At 47.4% G+C, this 17,211-nt stretch overlaps 1 protein-coding gene across 1 annotated transcript in view; it reads right to left on the bottom strand.

Annotated features, from left to right (window-relative positions):
• The window catches only part of CDK18 (cyclin dependent kinase 18), a 644,959-nt gene that overhangs the window by 357,121 nt on the left and 270,627 nt on the right, over positions 1–17,211 (bottom strand). The window lies entirely within an intron of this gene.

The raw sequence follows: 17,211 nt of genomic DNA on the forward strand, positions 1-17,211 counted from the left end.
CTAGCAAAAGAGAGGGACCCAAACAAACCAAAGGGGTAGGGTACCAAAGACAACTCATCAAAAAAGATTCCCCTTTGGGTAACTAATTAAGCAAACCTGGGTTTAAGGACACACACTCAAAATCAAAACATATCACAACTTAGGAGCGGTAAAAGATATAACCTATACAGTCATACAAAAAAATTTACATTTTATTTTGATATATTAAAAAACACGGTTAAAAACAAGTTAAAAAACAGATAACAATATATAATGGGACAAAACATAAGGAAAAATGGTTCCTAGTTCATGAGGGTAATACAATAGTCTTCAATCTCATATAAGATCACACTCCAAATGTATAGTTGGTCACTTTGACAGGAGTACTTGTCCAATGACTTAATGTATTTCCACCCTAAAGCATCGACGCGTTTCGGTTATGGCCAATGGTAATTCAGGGCCAAAAAACCTTCCTCAGGAAATAACAATGAAATCCCACTATAACCATGTATCTAAAAATAAAAACATATACAATATAAGATATACACATTATACATTGCATGAGTGATCTCCCATATGAGAGGAGATTTAGCGGATGTTTTAACCAAGCTCCCTATATATGCATCCGAGAGATCTTTGTATCGAGTATAAACTTTTGACTTATTTATTAAGTCCGCATTTAGCAAGTAATGGCTATCTGTATTGGCAATAATGGCAATCTTGACAACACCACAACTAAATATGTGTGGATAAATACCATTCTCAATCTTTCAATACAGATGATGCAAATGTTTATTCGTACACAAAGTATATCATCCCCATGAGGAACAATATTAGGTTGCTAGGCTATGAATGTTCAAGTATAGAGTGTATGTTATGTATAGGAGCTGTATTTTAACTTTGGTATTTGTTGTAATTTGATCAGTCATGCAATGTATAATGTGTATATCTTATATTGTATATGTTTTTATTTTTAGATACATGGTTATAGTGGGATTTCATTGTTATCTCCTGAGGAAGGTTTTTTGGCCCTGAATTACCATTGACCATAACCGAAACGCGTCGATGCTTTAGGGTGGAAATACATTAAGTCATTGGACAAGTACTCCTGTCAAAGTGACCAACTATACATTTGGAGTGTGATCTTATATGAGATTGAAGACTATTGTATTACCCTCATGAACTAGGAACCATTTTTCCTTATGTTTTGTCCCATTATATATTGTTATCTGTTTTTTAACTTGTTTTAACCGTGTTTTTTAATATATCAAAATAAAATGTACATTTTTTTGTATGACTGTATTGGTTATATCTTTTACCTCTCCTAAGTTGTGATATGTTTTGATTTTGAGTGTGTGTCCTTAAACCAAGGTTTGCTTAATTAGTTACCCAAAGGGGAATCTTTTTTGATAAATTACTCCATACCCATGGTGGCAGGACTGTCCATCAAATTTATAAATGACCGCCAAGGAGGAGGTTATTTCTAAAGCATTAGCAGGAACCGCCATCACAGCAGTTCTGGTCGCTGTTTGATGCAAGGATGCATCAGCATGAAGCAACCCTGCACCAAGCAGTTTTGTTTTTGAAAATAAAAAAAGTAAGGCTTCTCTTGCCATGGTAGTCATCTTCAACGCTGGGGGGTGCATTCTTTGCTTTTTACTGTCACTCACCGCCAGGGTTTGCCTGGCGATGATGGACAGTAAAAAAACATAGCTACACGTCCGTCCATCCTGATTGGTTGGGCGTACCTGTAACCATTTCTCCGATGACCCATATTTATTGGGTGTCGGAGAGGTTTGGCTTTGGTGATGACGGAGTTGTCACCACAGTAGCCAAATCTAAGGTCTGCCCACAATTAAATTGTGCAGGGAGCCATACCGTGTACAATGTGTATACTCCGTCACTGTTGCTTCATAATAAAAACAAATTATCTCACTAATTCTTTGGATATGCATAGAACATGAAAGCCCTCTATTCATGCAAGCAGGGCAAAAGATGACAATCTATTGGTGTTTTGCTTAACATCAAGAGCTCTTATATATTGTTGATGTATGACACCATGCAATTGTAGTATGCTGTACATGGGCAATCACTAACTGGAGACTTAAAAGAGCAATAGGAAAACACATAAAACCTCTAACAAAAGGGGATACTAAGTAAGTTTTTGATGAAAAATGCCCACATAATAAATTTTTGTTGTTCCCATTTGTCTTGTGCGGACCCTGGGGCTACCTTGACGCCGCAGAGTGAGCAAAGGCCTTGCGCGGGGGCAGGAGCGATTATGCGACACACAGGAGACCACACTGTTACTCCGGTCGGAAGTGACAACCTCGAGCGGCTGCCCACCTTTTATTCTAGCCCCGCAGGCCATGCCTGGCCTGCGGATGCTGAGGGTGTGTGAGTGTTGGCCACTAGACCGCCAACTGTTACATCCCTATCCAACTCAGTTCTTTTTGTTGTAGCTTTGTAAACAAAATCAAACTGTCTTAAACATACCACACAGTCCAACGCATAAGTTCAGTACTTGCCTAAGCTCCAGCCGATGATATCCCGACACCTTCAGCAGGCGTAGTCTCTCAGACGCTGGCTCGGTGGGGGTTCGGCCTCAGGCTGTACCTTTGGATGCCGGTGCACCCGCCCGTGATGTCCAGGCTGGGGTCCTCGGAGCGAACTCCGAGCTGAGGTGAGGGGTTTACTTCTAGGGTGTCATCAACTCTGCCATTCGCCGATTCTTCCTCCCAGCCTTCGGGCGCGGCAATGGCCATGGGTCTTGTTTGGTTACTTGAGGACTCCCGTGGATGTTCTGACGGGACCTCCTTGAACCATGAGATGTTTCTGGATACCTCCTTTCTTCTCCTCTGCGTGTGGTTACCTTGGTGCCATGGTTAGCAGTGACTATCCAAGTACCAGGTTCGTAGTTTGTCCGGAACTTTCCCCCTTGACGTCTGTTTCGCAGGATGACCGTCGCTCCAGGGTTGATCGCTCTTGGGGTGGCGCGCCGGCGAACGCTTGGATCCTGGTTGTGTCGTGCTCTTCTCTCTTGCACTTCTTCAACTTCTAGCTGGGGTGACAACCACCCTGGGCATGTGGGGAGCAGGTCTCGGCAGGGTCCATGGAGCATAAGGGCCCACGGGTTCCGCTGGGTCGTACAGTGAGGGGTGCTTCGGTATTTTCTTAAGAACTCGTAGAGTCTCTGTTCCGGGTCTGCTTGTTCCACGACCACTATGCGGAAAAGTTTGTTTAAAGTGCGCATGAAGCGTTCAATATCCCCGTTGGCCTGAGGCCAATGAGGGGTGATGCGGCAATGAGATATGCCTCGCTGTTGGAGGAACGTAGCAAATTCGGCCCCTTGGAATGGAGGGCCATTGTCACTGCACACTTCTTGGGGAAAACCAAACATGGCAAAGATTTTCTTCAACACTGGTCCAACGTGGTTGAAAGCCGTAGGTGCAACAGGTTCTACTACGAGACATTTTGAGAATGTGCTATGATCACAAGTGTGTGTCTTCCCCCTGGGAAGCTCCCAAAGTCTATGCTCACTTTGGACCATGGGACGGTGCAGGCTTCTTCGGTGATGATCGGGATGGGTTTTTCAGGGCCGCTTGTCAGCTGGCAGAAGGAACAGCTTCTGACATACTCTTCTACCATGTCTTCTAGCTCTGGGAACCAGATGCCCGATGTTGGAGGCTCTGCGGGATTACTAGCCTAGGTCCTCTCAACAGGATGCCGTCATTGGTAGCGCTAAATTCGTGACAGACCAGCCACATCTTCGTTAGAGTGTCACGATCCTCCGGGGTCCACGAGTTGGCCTGGCGAAGGTAGTTTGTCCATGAACCTTCTTGCACTGCACTTAGTGTCCTGGCATAGACTGCAACATGGGCATCAGCTTCTCTTGCATCATCTAGGGACATGCTCTGGGGGCATGCTGCAAGAGCTACCAGATGGGCATATTGTTCAACGTCTTTATCTTCTTCTTGCCTCTCCGACCGAACTGGGTGTCTCAAGAGGAAGTCTGCCGGGTTCTTGGACCCTGGGTGGTATACCACCTCCATTTCATATGGTTGCAACGGGACGGCCCAGCGCTCGTTGCGTGGGGGTGGGTGTGGTGCAGTCCCTTTAAAAAGGGGAACAAAAGGCTGATGGTCGGTGACCATGGTGAACAGTTGTCAATGGAGGTACAGATGAAAATGGTTGCAGGCCCACTTTATGGCGAGCGCTTTGCGTTCAATCTGGGTGTACCTTGTTTCCGCGAAGGTGAGGGACTTGCTGGCGAACTCCAAGGCGGCCCACTGGCCTGGTTCATGTTCTTTAGCCAATACCGCACCAAACCCTACTGGGCTTGCATCGACCAGCACCTCCGTTCGCTTCGGGGATCAAAGTAGGCCAGCGTGGCTTGTCCTAGGAGGGCATCTTTTATCCCTTGGAATGCCTCTTCCTCCTTTGGGCCCCAGTGCCAGGTTGCATCCGCTTTCCTGAGGGCCCGCAGCGGCTCGGACCGGGTGGCCAGACCTGGTATAAATCGCCCACAGTACGTGGCCATCCCCAGGAAACTCCATACTTCTGTCGGTGTCGTTGGTGCGGGGGTATCCTTGATTGCTTGCGACTTTCTCGGGTCTACCTGTATGCCTTCTTGGTTGAAAAGGTAGCCGAAAAACTTGAGGGAAGGTTGGAAAAACTGGCACTTGTCCTTATGTAGGGTGGCTCCGTACTCGCTGAGGTGTTTCAGTGTGTTGCGGAGATGTTGGTGGTGATCGGCGACCATTGCTGAGTGGATGAGGATGTCGTCACTCACGTTTAACACTCCAGGTAGGCCTGATAACAGCTCCCATATCGTGTTTTGGAAAACTTCGGTCGCCGAGGATATTCCAAAGTTCCGCCGTTTATATCTCCTGAACCCTAGGTGTGTGCTGAAAGTGGTATGTATCTTCTCTCTTTGGACAGGGACAGTTGGTGATACCCTGTGTTCAAGTCAATTATTGAAAACCACTTGGATCCGTTGACATCCGCGATGATGTCATCCATTGTTGGTGTTATGTGGCGTTCCCTCCTAATTGCTTTATTGGGCAGCCGCATGTCATTACATAGGCGTATGGCTCCTGGCTGTTTTGGCTTTTCAGCTAAAACCATCAGGGATACCCAGGGTGTCGGCCTGGATACTTTTTCAATGACTCCTTGCTCCTGTAAGGCTTCCAGCTCCTTCTCCACGAGCGGTCGCAGGTGGAAAGGAACTCTCCTGTGTCGCAGGGCAACTGGGGCGACCGACTTGTCAATGTGTAACTTGAAAGGGTCACATTTGATGCACCCGAGGCCTTGAAACAGCTCGGGGAACTGTCCGAGGAGCTCTTCTACCTGGTACGTCCGGATTCGTCTGGGGAAAGCGATTAGCCTTAGATCCTCTGCAGTGTGACTATTCAGGAGGGTATCCGCTTCCCTGTCGATGACATGGATGTCGCCATCACCTCAAGATCGTCTGCCTTGATGGGTACCAAGATCTTTCCTTTCAGCGGCAGGGGCGTGTCTGCCCCATATGCGTAGATTCTGGTTTTGGATGGCACCACAGGAGGGCGAGAGCGTAGGCTTCGGTATTATTGTAGGCCCATGACGTTCACTGTCACTCCTGTGTTGATGACCGCTTTTACCTCCATTCTCGCAACATGGACTATGCACGTGAGTTGTGGTCGGAGGCGTTGTTTGAGTTCCCTTGCAAAGGATACTATGTATACCTCCTTTTCGTCATCATCTGAGGAATCTTCTACCGTTGGCAGGTGTTTCCCGGGTCTTCTCTGTGTGTGTTCGGGTGACGCGTGTCTGTCACCGATAGTTGCCGAACGGCTGGCATTGGGGGCTTCTGCCCTTGAAATTCTCAGTTTTTGTTGCGCCTTCTGCAGACGGATGCAAAGTGATTGGGTATTCCGCAGTTGGTGCAGGCCTTTCCCTGGGGTGGACAGTCTTTGGCGGCGTGTGGTTCATGGCCACAGTATCCACATCTTGATCTGGAGGCGTCTACCTTCGGTCCTCTGAATGTGTCTCTTATGGGCTTGGTTCTTACGGCATCGGTTGCTCCGTCTTGATGGAGTCCTGCTTCCCGTGGGGTTTGGTTAGGGCTTGATCAATCTTGTTTGCCCTAGCCGCGGACAGGTCATGTGAGGCTAGTATCAGCATGTCCTCCAGCGTGATTCTTTGTTTGCCCAGGATGAGTCCTCGTAAGGTCTTGTCAGCGCACCCCTGAATTAATTGTCTCCTGATCTCCTTTGGCTGGTCTTCATCAGGGCAGGTGCTGGCAAGCTCTCGGAGACGTGCGTAGAGAATGTCTATAGATTCTCCCTCCCTCTGGCGGGCTTGTCCGAGCTTAAAGACTTCGAAATCCGGGTTTAGTTGTGGATCAAAATGGCCATTTTGTGCCGTTACTGCCACATCGTAGTCGTCTGCCGCCACTGTGTTGGGTAGATGCTTGAAGAGTTTGAAAATCTTGTCTCCTGCATAGTGTAGTAGCAATGATCTATTTACCGCCTCGTCCGTTTCCCTGGTTGCGATGAAATAGTTGTTGAGGCGTTCGATCCATATTCTCTAACGGGGGATGCTGAAGCGGGATCTTCTAGCTCACTGAATGGAGGTAGGACCCCTGACGCTGCGTGCTGGAACGGGATGCGGGCTGGTGCTGCAGCGTTGTTGTCGTCCCCCATGGCGCCTGGCGGAGAGTGTCTCTGACCGTCTTCAGGCCGGTGGGGTGTCACGCGCTCTGGCCGATTCTAGGGGAAGATGGCGCAGGGTGTCTCACGTGGTGCTCTGCCTTACTTTCACCCTCTTCCGTGGGCACTCCGTGGATTGGTATCCCCTCTGTCTCCTTCCTTGATGTCCTCTCCTTTCTTTTTCCCTTTTTTTCCCTTGCATTTACCAGTGCTTGGTTGCTACATGCGGGGCTGTGGAAATCCTCATGCAGCCGGCTCAGTTATGCAGGTGGGGCTTCGGGCAGCTCAAACACCTGGCAGAGACTGGAGCACTGTTGCACGGCGGGGCGTGGCCTGTTCACTCGAGTCCAGCGAGTACGCGGGCTCCTTGAATGCTTCCCACACCGACCGCTGCTGATGCTGAGGTGGGGGCGGGGTGCGCACACCGCCGACGTACAGCAGGCCTGGATTCACACAGTGCACAGCTGCGCCGTAGCGCACGGGAGGCGGCCGCTCCCCGGAGCAGTGCGAGGGTTGGGCCCCCTCCACTCGTCGCCAGTGTTGTGTGCGAACCCTGGGGCTACCTTGATGCCGCAGGGTGAGGAAAGGCCTTGCGCGGGGGCAGGAGCACTTATGCGACACACAGGAGACCACACTGTTACTCCGGTCGGAAGTGACGACCTCGAGCTGCTGCCCTCCTTCTATTCTAGCCCCGCAGGCCACGCCTGGCCTGCGGATGTAGTGGGTGCATGAGTGTTGGCCACTAGACCGCCAACTGTTACACCATTTAATCAGGAAAATAAGCAAAACATTCCTACTAGTTAGTAGTTCTGATGAGAAAAAAAGCGAATTGTTTGCTGGTAAAGTGCCCTTCAAACACAGGAGAGTTCGTTATTTCATAAAACTGAAAAATTGTGAATTTTTCCCAATTATCTGCCGGAACTATAATTTCATACCTCATAATATAAACCATTCTGTGCCTCAGCATGTGAGACTGACACATTGGATTGGCCTAATATGTGTCTGATTTTAAGAGACCAAGAAACAATCTATTCTCACTAGCGGCGGTGATAAGAAGATTATGAGTAACAGGGCAAGTTTCAGAAGTATCTTGGAACTTGACACCAAAAGCACAAGTAAGGGGTTATTACTGTTCTGAATTAACAATAAAAGGACCATATCCTATTTCGTGTATACAGTCAAAAGAATGCATTGCAACTTCCGAAGAAACGCATTGCCCACTAAAGATAAATTGTAGAAAAGAAATGAGACACTGCATAAATGTTTAGACCCATATATTTGAGAAAATATACAATTATAGAAGAGGTAGACACATTCTAGTGGAGCATTTATTAAACAACAAAGCAATTAAAATAAGCGTAGAAAATCATATATTATAAGAAAGAAATATTTTCCTTGTACTATCTGAAATGGCCAATGAATGGGGCTGTAGCGCAAGATAGCAATATGTGTAGCCTTTATGTCTAAAATTTTGGGCAAGATTTACAAAGAGTTTTAGCATTTGCAGACCCTTTGATTTACCTAATCAGAGGGTTTGTGATTGCTCAAACCCTTTCTCAAATGTATAAAACTCTTTTAACATCCCTTCCAAATACCAATTTCTTAACGTATGTATTAATGTTCTGCGACAGAAATCCATTCACAGCATATTTATTAAATCTAGGCTGTGAACTCCGCTCCCCTCACGGAGTTTGCCGCACTCCGCGTAATGCAGATCTCGGGTAGTTCCAAAAAACAGTTTTTTTCCTCGCTCACGTTTCGTCAACATCAAGTTGGCGAGCGAGGAAAATCCACCTCCCCGTGGGATTTTTCCTCGTTCGCGATCGTCAACATCAATTTGGTGAGCGTGAGCGTGGAAAATCAACCTCCCGGCGAGATTTCTCAACGCGGGCAGTCAGATTTCTCATTGCGGGTGGTCACGTGTGCTCGTGACCGCTCGCATTGAAAAACTGTCTGTTTGCACTGAGAAAGCTGCAGATCGAGTAAAAATCTACTCTAGCGGCAGAAAGGAAGCAGCGCCCGCTTGCGCCGTGCATGTTGCCGTTCGTGATGATTGCACAATGCGGACAAGAACCTGGCACTGAAAATCACCATGAACTGCATTTACCTAATGCACTCTGCTATTCGCAGAGCTCTGCGTAGCATGGCTGAGTTTTTTAATGCACTTCGCGGATCGGAACTCCGCGAACTACGCCTGGGCTTAATATTTACATTTTACTGACTACACAAATGCGGTGATAACCCATTGCAAATGGGAAGGAGCCCGTAAGCGGCTCCTTCCCCTTTGTGAATGTGAAAAGAAACCTTTTTTAATAGAGTGGTGTATGGGACCACTGCCTACTCCTAAAAATGTTTGTGAAACTTCTAATTTTTTATTTTAAATGCATTCAGTTTCTCTTTAAGGAAAATTAGCTGCATTTGAAAAAAATGATTGCTTTATTTAAAAGCAATCACAGGCATGATGGTTGTAAGAAGATTGGGTATTAGCTGATGGGGGAGAGGACCCACCTCGAGTAGTTACCACAACCCTTGTCAAGGGGAACCCTTATAGTCACTAAATTAATCTGAGCTGAACCCCCCTGGTAGTTATGGTACAGACCAGAAAGGTTTATATTAGAGCGAATGAGTAAAGTATTTCTGCGGTACCAAAACAGTAATAATGTCAAAACACAACACATATAAAAATCGCTAACCAATTTAGAAACAACAGAATACATTTTAGCAAACAAAATGACAACAATCCAATGGCGGAAGTAAAGTTATACATTTTAAAAATGTAAATGTGAAAATATCACCAAAAAGAGTAAAGTGGCAACAACAGTCATCTGGTTGCACTTGACCAGTGCCTAGGCACAACTGCAATGGAGCGCGAGTCAGACACTGAAATCAGGTTTGACCCAGTCAGATGTTTCACCTTCTGACTTATTTTCTGCCATGAAATACACACATCCGTAAAGAAGCAAGACAGCAGGCTGTCGCTAAAGAGAGTACCCTGTTGTTGGAAAGCCGCTGGCTGAAATCTCGGTGAAGCTGGAGACTATTGGTGGTAAAGCTCCAAGCCATTGACATTTGAACTTTGAGCCCAAGTAAGGTCCTTTGCTAGCCAGATATTTTTCCCACCTTCTTCAGGTAAAGATTTCCACTTTCAAACTTAGTAAGTTTTTGACAGCTTGAATTCTTCCAACTAGGTAAGACTGCAGGCTGTAGCCGAAGAGGGCTCCACAGGACCAGATGCCTTCTCTGTGGGGAAACACTGAATTGAATTTGCTGCTGTGGAAAAGCTCCAAGAAGAAGACACCTAAATCTTTGGCCCAGCAGCAACACGCCTTCGTCGGATCAACTTGGCAGATTGGTCCTAGTCCTCCGGAGGCCTTTGGGGCAAAATAGTTTTCAAGTCCCCAGTTTCAGAATTTGTTAGAAGGGGTATGCTTTGACAACGACCAAGAGTGCAGGACCCTGAGGACAGCACTTGGGGGTCAAGACTTACTCCAGGAAAAGCCAGCAGCATGGTCTAGTTGGTACTAGTCAGCTGGGCCATTGCAGACAAGGCCCCTTGTACATTGATGTGACCCTGTAGCTTGAACAGGAGGGATGTCTTATGACCCTTGGAGTCCAATGCTTCTTCCTGGCTACCAGAGGGAGAGCAAATCCAGTGTCCTCTCTGGTCACAGACAACAGATCCATTTCTCTTCTGTTCTTTCACAGGTCCTGAAAGTGTTCTGTGGAGGGTAGTGTGGGTGCCACATTTATTTTATTTATTTTGTTTCTTGTATAGCGCAGGAATTCGACCCCCGAAGGGGTATATTCGTGCTTGCGTTCGAACCACAAGCTGGTTAGCATAAAGACAATCAGGCCGGAATGGTGGGACATTATCAGGTCAGAAACAGATGGGTCTTTAGGCATTTCCTAAATGCAGTCAGATTGGGATTTAGCCTGAGGGTGAGGGGCAGGGAGTTCCAGAGGGTGGGGCCTTTATACGATAAAGCTTGGCCTCCCTGTCTCTCTTTTTTGATCCTAGGTATCTGAAGTAGGGCTTGATTCTTAGAGCGTAAGGAGCGGCCTGGTTCATAGGGTCTGAATATTTCAGATAGGTATTTAGGACCAAGACCAAACAGGCATTTGTGAATAATACAACAGATCTTGAATTTCACCCTCTGATGAACAGGCAGCCAGTGTAACTTGCTTAATAGGGGGCGAGATGAAGACCTGGCTGGTACATTTAGAATTAATCTGGCTGCTGTGTTCTGGGCTACTTGTAGCCTGCCTAACTGTTCTTCATTAGAGGAAATAAGCAGCCCATTACAGTAATCTAACCTGCTGATTACCAATGCCTGCACTAAAGTTTTCCTGTGACTATCTGCTAAATATGGGAACACTCTCCTCAATAGTCCGATGACCCTCATACAGGATCCTGTTACCTGGGTAGCATGGTCCTTGAGTATCAAGGATTGATCTAGCTTGACCCCCAAGTTTTTCACTGTCTCCTTTGGACAGGGAGCAGAGCCTAAATCCGGAGGCCACCACTCAGGTGACCAAAGGAGCGGGGCGTCTCCGAAAAGCATGACCTCCGTCTTGCCCACATTGCACTGTAGGCAATTGGAGGTCATCCAGTTGGATATGGCTCTCATTCCTGCGGCAAACGAGTTTTTAACTGCTGGCGTCATGGTCTGGAAAGGGAACAAAAGCTGGGTGTTATCAGCATAAGATAAGGGTGTGAAGCCATATTCCCTCACAATTCCGGCCAAGGGGGCCACATACACATTAAACAATGTGGTGCTTAGGCATGAGCCCTGTGGAACCCCCTTGGTGAGCTCCTTAGAGATGGACATATGGAAGCCCAATCGAACGCTCAGTGAGCGACCAGTGATAAAACTCTTTAGCCATGAAAGAGCCATTCCGCCTATCCCTACCCTCTTCAGACGACTGACCAAAATGTCATGTGACACTGTGTCGAAGGCAGCGGATAAATCTAACAGCACCAGAATCATAGAGCCTCCTCTATCCTGTGCCATCCGGATGGTATCGGTCACGGAGAGGAGAGCTGATTCGGTGCTGTGATTAGGTCTGAACCCATATTGGGAAGGGTCCAGACCGTCCGCTGCCTCGATGAATTTAGACACGTGGGTGTTGACATGTTTCTCAGCCATCTTACTCAAATGGGGCAAGAGAGAAATCGGACGGAGGTTGTTAAGGTCTGACCATGGTAACGCCGTGTTTTTGCGAATAGGGTTCACAACTGCCCTTTTCCAGACACTAGGCACCAGCCCTTCCTTAAGGGAAAGGTTAATCAAAGTTTGAAAACTCGGGGCCAGCAAGCTACCCAAAGGGGGCATCATTTTTGCAGGCAGGAGGTCTGTAGGTGATCCTGATTTAATTTGATTGTACAGAACAGTGACTTCGGACATACTAACTTCCGGAATCATGGTGAGACAGCAGCTTTCACTCTTTGAGATCCGAAGAAGGGGAGGGTCAGCCATACTACTCTTGATGTATGATGCCCTGGTGATTTTCTCATAGATTAATTCAATCTTGCTCTCAAAAAATGCGGAAATATCATCGCATAAGGTTTGAGTAAAGTCATCAGGGCTTTCACAGGCAGTAGGTTTGACAAATAGTTTGAGAATTTTGTAAAGTTCTCCAGTGGAATTACCTGCTTCCGTTATTTGTAGCGCCAGACTAATTTTCCTGGCCAGTTTTATATTTTTATGATACTTGGATAGGGCCTCCAGATAATGCTTTTTACTGCAAGGTGTATGTGCTTTCCTCCATACTTTCTCCAGTTTCCTACATTGCTGCTTTTCTACTCTCAGATCTTCCGTATACCATACTTCCTGCTTCGATTTAGGATGTTGTTTAAACAGTTTCAAGGTGCTAATGAATCCCTGCCTCCAGGAGTGCTTTATTACATTTAGTCAGACCTGTTTCAATGTCATCATTCTCGGAGAAAGTAGGTTCAGTCCATACCTTCTGGAGTCCTTCAGAGGTGATATTATGCCACTTTCTTCTCCATACAGCAGAAGGTGGTTTATAATAAGGCAATTGAAAACCTAATAGAGTGAATCCCAATACATAATGATCAGACCAATTGATAGGGGTAGGGGGGCGACATTTCATTTTGGAACAATTAGTTAAAATTAAATCGAGTTTATGTTCACCCGGAACCAGCCTGCTGATGGGTGACTCCTGGTCTATCCCCAACTAATAGGTTAAAATTTCCCAGGGGCAACAATACCCACTTTTCAGCACTTCCTGAGTACCCAAATGCAAATAATCCTAAATTCAAGATGGGGAAACCCTTCTCCTCCAGGGCAGAGCCTGTGTGCCCAGCGCAGAGCTGGCACCAGCGAAGGGATGCTCTAAACCAGATCTGAGGGCAGCTCCTTTCCCACCTGGTTTGGAGCCTGGCTGGGGTGGTGGGACAAAGATCCCTTCCCAGGTGTTAGCTAACATTTCCTGTGAAAGGGTAGTCCTCTTTGAAGTCAATTTAGTACTTGGCTTCAGCCAGATGGTCAACCTGTCAAAAGAACAGAACACCTTCCCACACCCAAGGCCTTTATCTCAGCTCTGGTAACAGATACATACCTCATTGAGGGGGCTATTCAGCTGCCAGGTGACAGCTTGTGCTCATGAAAATGGGCCTCCAGAGGCTATAGGTAGGGAAGAGGTAAGTTTAAAAAAAGTACCTTTTCCAAAACATTTATTACAAACCCAACTTCAGTAGTAAATTGAGCTCATAATAAGTAGTTCACAAACTCTAAAAATATAGCTGTTGCCTAGCCAGAGATACCAATAATAAATGTAATATTGTATCCTAGTGTTTTACTATGAAACTGCCACCCTGTTACAGTCAAAATAGCTTTTAGGTCTTTTCACTGTGGGGACATGTTGAACATTTAACGTTTACCTGGCTTACTTTTGATTACCATGTCGCCTGCCGTATGGGGACTAAGACACATTGAGGGGTGAGTTATTAACATTTGCAAGGAGGGAGTAGGCCTGTCAAAGGTGGTTATTTTTCAGTTTAAATTGCAGTTTAAATCTGCACAGTTAGGCTACATGTGTCAGGCTTGCGTTCATGTTTCATTTGTCACTGTAGTGAATGGCATAATGGGTGCTGCAGTCCACTTGTGACATTTAACTTGCATGCCCTGGGTATACCTTTGTACCGTATACTAGGGGCTTAGGGCCAGATGTACGAACATTTCATTTTGCAAGTCTCTAATTGCAATTTTTGGTGACTCACAATTAGAGACTCGCACAATGAAATGTATTAAAGAGTCTCAGACACATTAGTGATTCCCACTGGGGTTGTAATTGACCTGCCTCATCAATATTAATGAGGCAGGTTGCAATTTGCGACCTTTAGGGATTGGGAAATAACACAGGGATGGTGGCCTGCTTGGGACTGCAGACCGCCATGTCTGTGTATCCTTTTAAATAAAGCAACTTAAAAAAAAATGCAGCCCATTTTCCTTAAAGGAAAATGGGATGTGTTTCGAAAGAATAATGGAATATATTTCTGTTTAAGTTTTTTAAGGGTAGGCCTGCACTTAAAAACATTTTTGCTACTATTCACAAAGGGGAAGAGGTCCCCTTGGACCCCTTTCCCGTTTGCAATAGGCTTACAACCTATATGAATAGGTGGTAAACTGTGATTGTTTTTTGCAACCGCATTCCGATCGCAAAACAAATTGTACATCCCTCTGCGCAGAGGCTTAGCTAGAGCATGCCGCGCCCGGGGCTATCCCCCAGATTGCCGCCCCTGGTGGGGGGTGTCCCATGACGCACTGCAGCGGCGCAGAGAAAGAGCACCGTGCCCTGCCAGCCACCGCGCTGCCCCTGCTCACACCCATTCCCAGCGTCCTGAGCTGGGACGAGGCTGCCCACAAAACCGCAATGTATGATCCAATCCAATCCGGGGTTGCCGAGCAATCCGCCACTATCCCTTCAGGTCTCAGCACCTCTCACAGGCGCATCTCGACGAGCTCGTCAGCTCAACCACCTTAACTGCAACTCTAAACCTAGAACACAAACCCCAACCACAAACCTGCGGCAAGACCCAACCAAAACACCTGTGTTCATCCAAACCCCAAAACTAACGTGCAATCTAAGCATAATCAGACATCCATCTCTAAACCTATTGTCAATCCAAGCAATGCTAACAATTCCAGTCCTTGCTCCACCCCTATCGAACTCATCCAACCTTCACCCTCATCCTAGTTGCAACCCAGCTGTTTCCAACACCAATCCCAACTGTCAACCCAACTCAAACACCAATACCAGCTCCAAGGCAACCCCTATCTCATGCCCTAACTCGAGAATTGCAGATCTTGTTTCAGTGCAAGATCTGTGCATGCTGTGGTGCCCAATGTTAAAAACAAGCTCTGCATACCATAGTCCAGTCTCTAGATGTCACCAGGCAGGCATGTGAAATCGCCTCACTCACTGGCCCATCGAGCCTGGCTTCCCCAACATTACCATCAATCTCAGCAGCAAGGCTTACTGCAAACATGGAAAGGGCAGACCACAGCTCATCAGTTCGAGAATGTCTGAGCTTCAGGGGCGTAACAAACGCCCCCGCAGACCCCGCAGTGCGGGGGGGCCTCACTCTCTACAGTTAATGAAGGGGGCCCCCAGAGGGCCCGGCCCCCTCAGCTCTTCTGAGGGCTGTGAGAGAGGCCTGCGCTGAAGCAAGCCTCTCTCCCTCTGTGTCTGAAGCAGGTGCAGCCTGCTCCGTTCCCCTCACCCCCTCCCTCTGACTGAAGAGAGACAAAGTATCAACATTGTTTCTCTTCAGTCAGAGCCGGAGGGCTTGAGCTTGCTCCCAGTAGAGAAACACTGCATACCCAGGACGGTGTGCACAACCCTCAAATCCCCTCACCAACCCACCCAGCATCATCAGCTACACGTCACTGGGCAAAATAGAAACCCCAGAAACAAAGAAGCACCGATGCCTGTAGCTTCGATGCCTGTAGCTTCGAAACTCAAGACACAAAAACCGTATGGCCCTATCTAGAGACTGGCGAATGGAATACTCTGCCACGCAGCAGCACACATCCTGTGCTCTGTACACAAAGGCCACAGGCTACAATGCACCTGCAATACATTTGTGTCTGAGTATCCCATCTGCCAAACTCCAAAGTAGACCCTCGCTCCATCCCAACAACAGCACCCAGAACATGGATTTCTCACCTATCCAAAAAAACTCCATATTCATACATCACAACACCCAATACTAACACCTACGTCTGTGACATCCAACTGCAGCTCTCCACAGCACCCGCACTGCCACACATGCAGTCTTATTCCCAAATCAAATATTAGCATGAAGAACAAACTGACAACCCAACACTCACTATAAGACAACATGTATTTGCCAACATGGATCCATATGGCTTGGATGCACCTCTCAAAATATGCATCTACAAATTGCAAAATGCTGTGACATCATCCCGAACACCTCTTTGCAAATATGCATGTTCACCATTTGGAATCACTTATCAGATTCCCCTGCAAAAAAATAAACTGTAGAGTACTTCAACGTCGTCCGCGTGTGGCACAAAATTTGAAACAAAAACGTAGAAATCACCAGCACTCGCAGGGCTTTACACTGCATGGAATCTTCTCCAACACCCCATTGCACAACCAGCGGACATGTCCACGCCTCTGCACCTGCAGGGCAATGCCCACAATGTTCAGCTCATGGCCCGTGCACGTCGAGTCAAAAAAGAATTCACTGAGTTTCTGCTGAACTTGCCAAACTCAAACTAGAGGTTCACCAAAGAGAGAACGTACATACAGACCAACAAATGCATTGGACTCCATGCTGGTCCACTGCGCTAGCAAATCCACCATTTCAAACGTATTCGCAGTGCTCCCAACCCTTCCAACGAACTCTGGGTCCCATGCAAAGGCTCTATGGTTGCAAAGCCTGCCCGCAACCCAAAAAAGCCAAGGGTGAATGCAAAACAGCGGTGACAGACAACAGCATGCACCCACGGACCCCCTGGGCAAAGCAGGCTCACAGGAATACACACTCAAACATGACCATTATCAAAAGAAAAATGTTTCCTACCCTAGGCAGAACCCGAACCAACTTAAAACTCTGGGAAAAGGAGGCCCTGCACCTCGAGGAAAGGCAAGCCGACATTGTGTGCGTGTCAACTCTGTGCCACACCATCCTACTGCCGCGGCTGTCTTGAAGGTGTCGAGGCCAGGGAGGGAGGACAATCAAACTCCCACCAGCGGCACGGGCAGCTCCTGGGGGCCAGGCCCACATCCAGGAAATTTGAATAAAAAACACACAACGGCGTTGCCTGCCTCATGCTGAGTCCAAACGGTGCAACATTGTTTGAGACAGTCTGCCCACGTGACCCGACAGACCGGCACCAGCGTTCGAGTCCCACTCCAGCAGAGAGCGCCAATTCGTCACCAAATGCCAAGGTGTGATCCTCGGCGCACTGTGTCGCAGGCGGCCGCCAAAAGGTGTCAATAGCACAATAGGGAGTTGGTGGGGTGGCGGTCCCCCCGCCCCAGGGCAGCA

Source organism: Lissotriton vulgaris, chromosome 5 (genome assembly GCF_964263255.1).
Source record: "Lissotriton vulgaris chromosome 5, aLisVul1.2, whole genome shotgun sequence".
NCBI classification, from domain to species: domain Eukaryota; kingdom Metazoa; phylum Chordata; class Amphibia; order Caudata; family Salamandridae; genus Lissotriton; species Lissotriton vulgaris.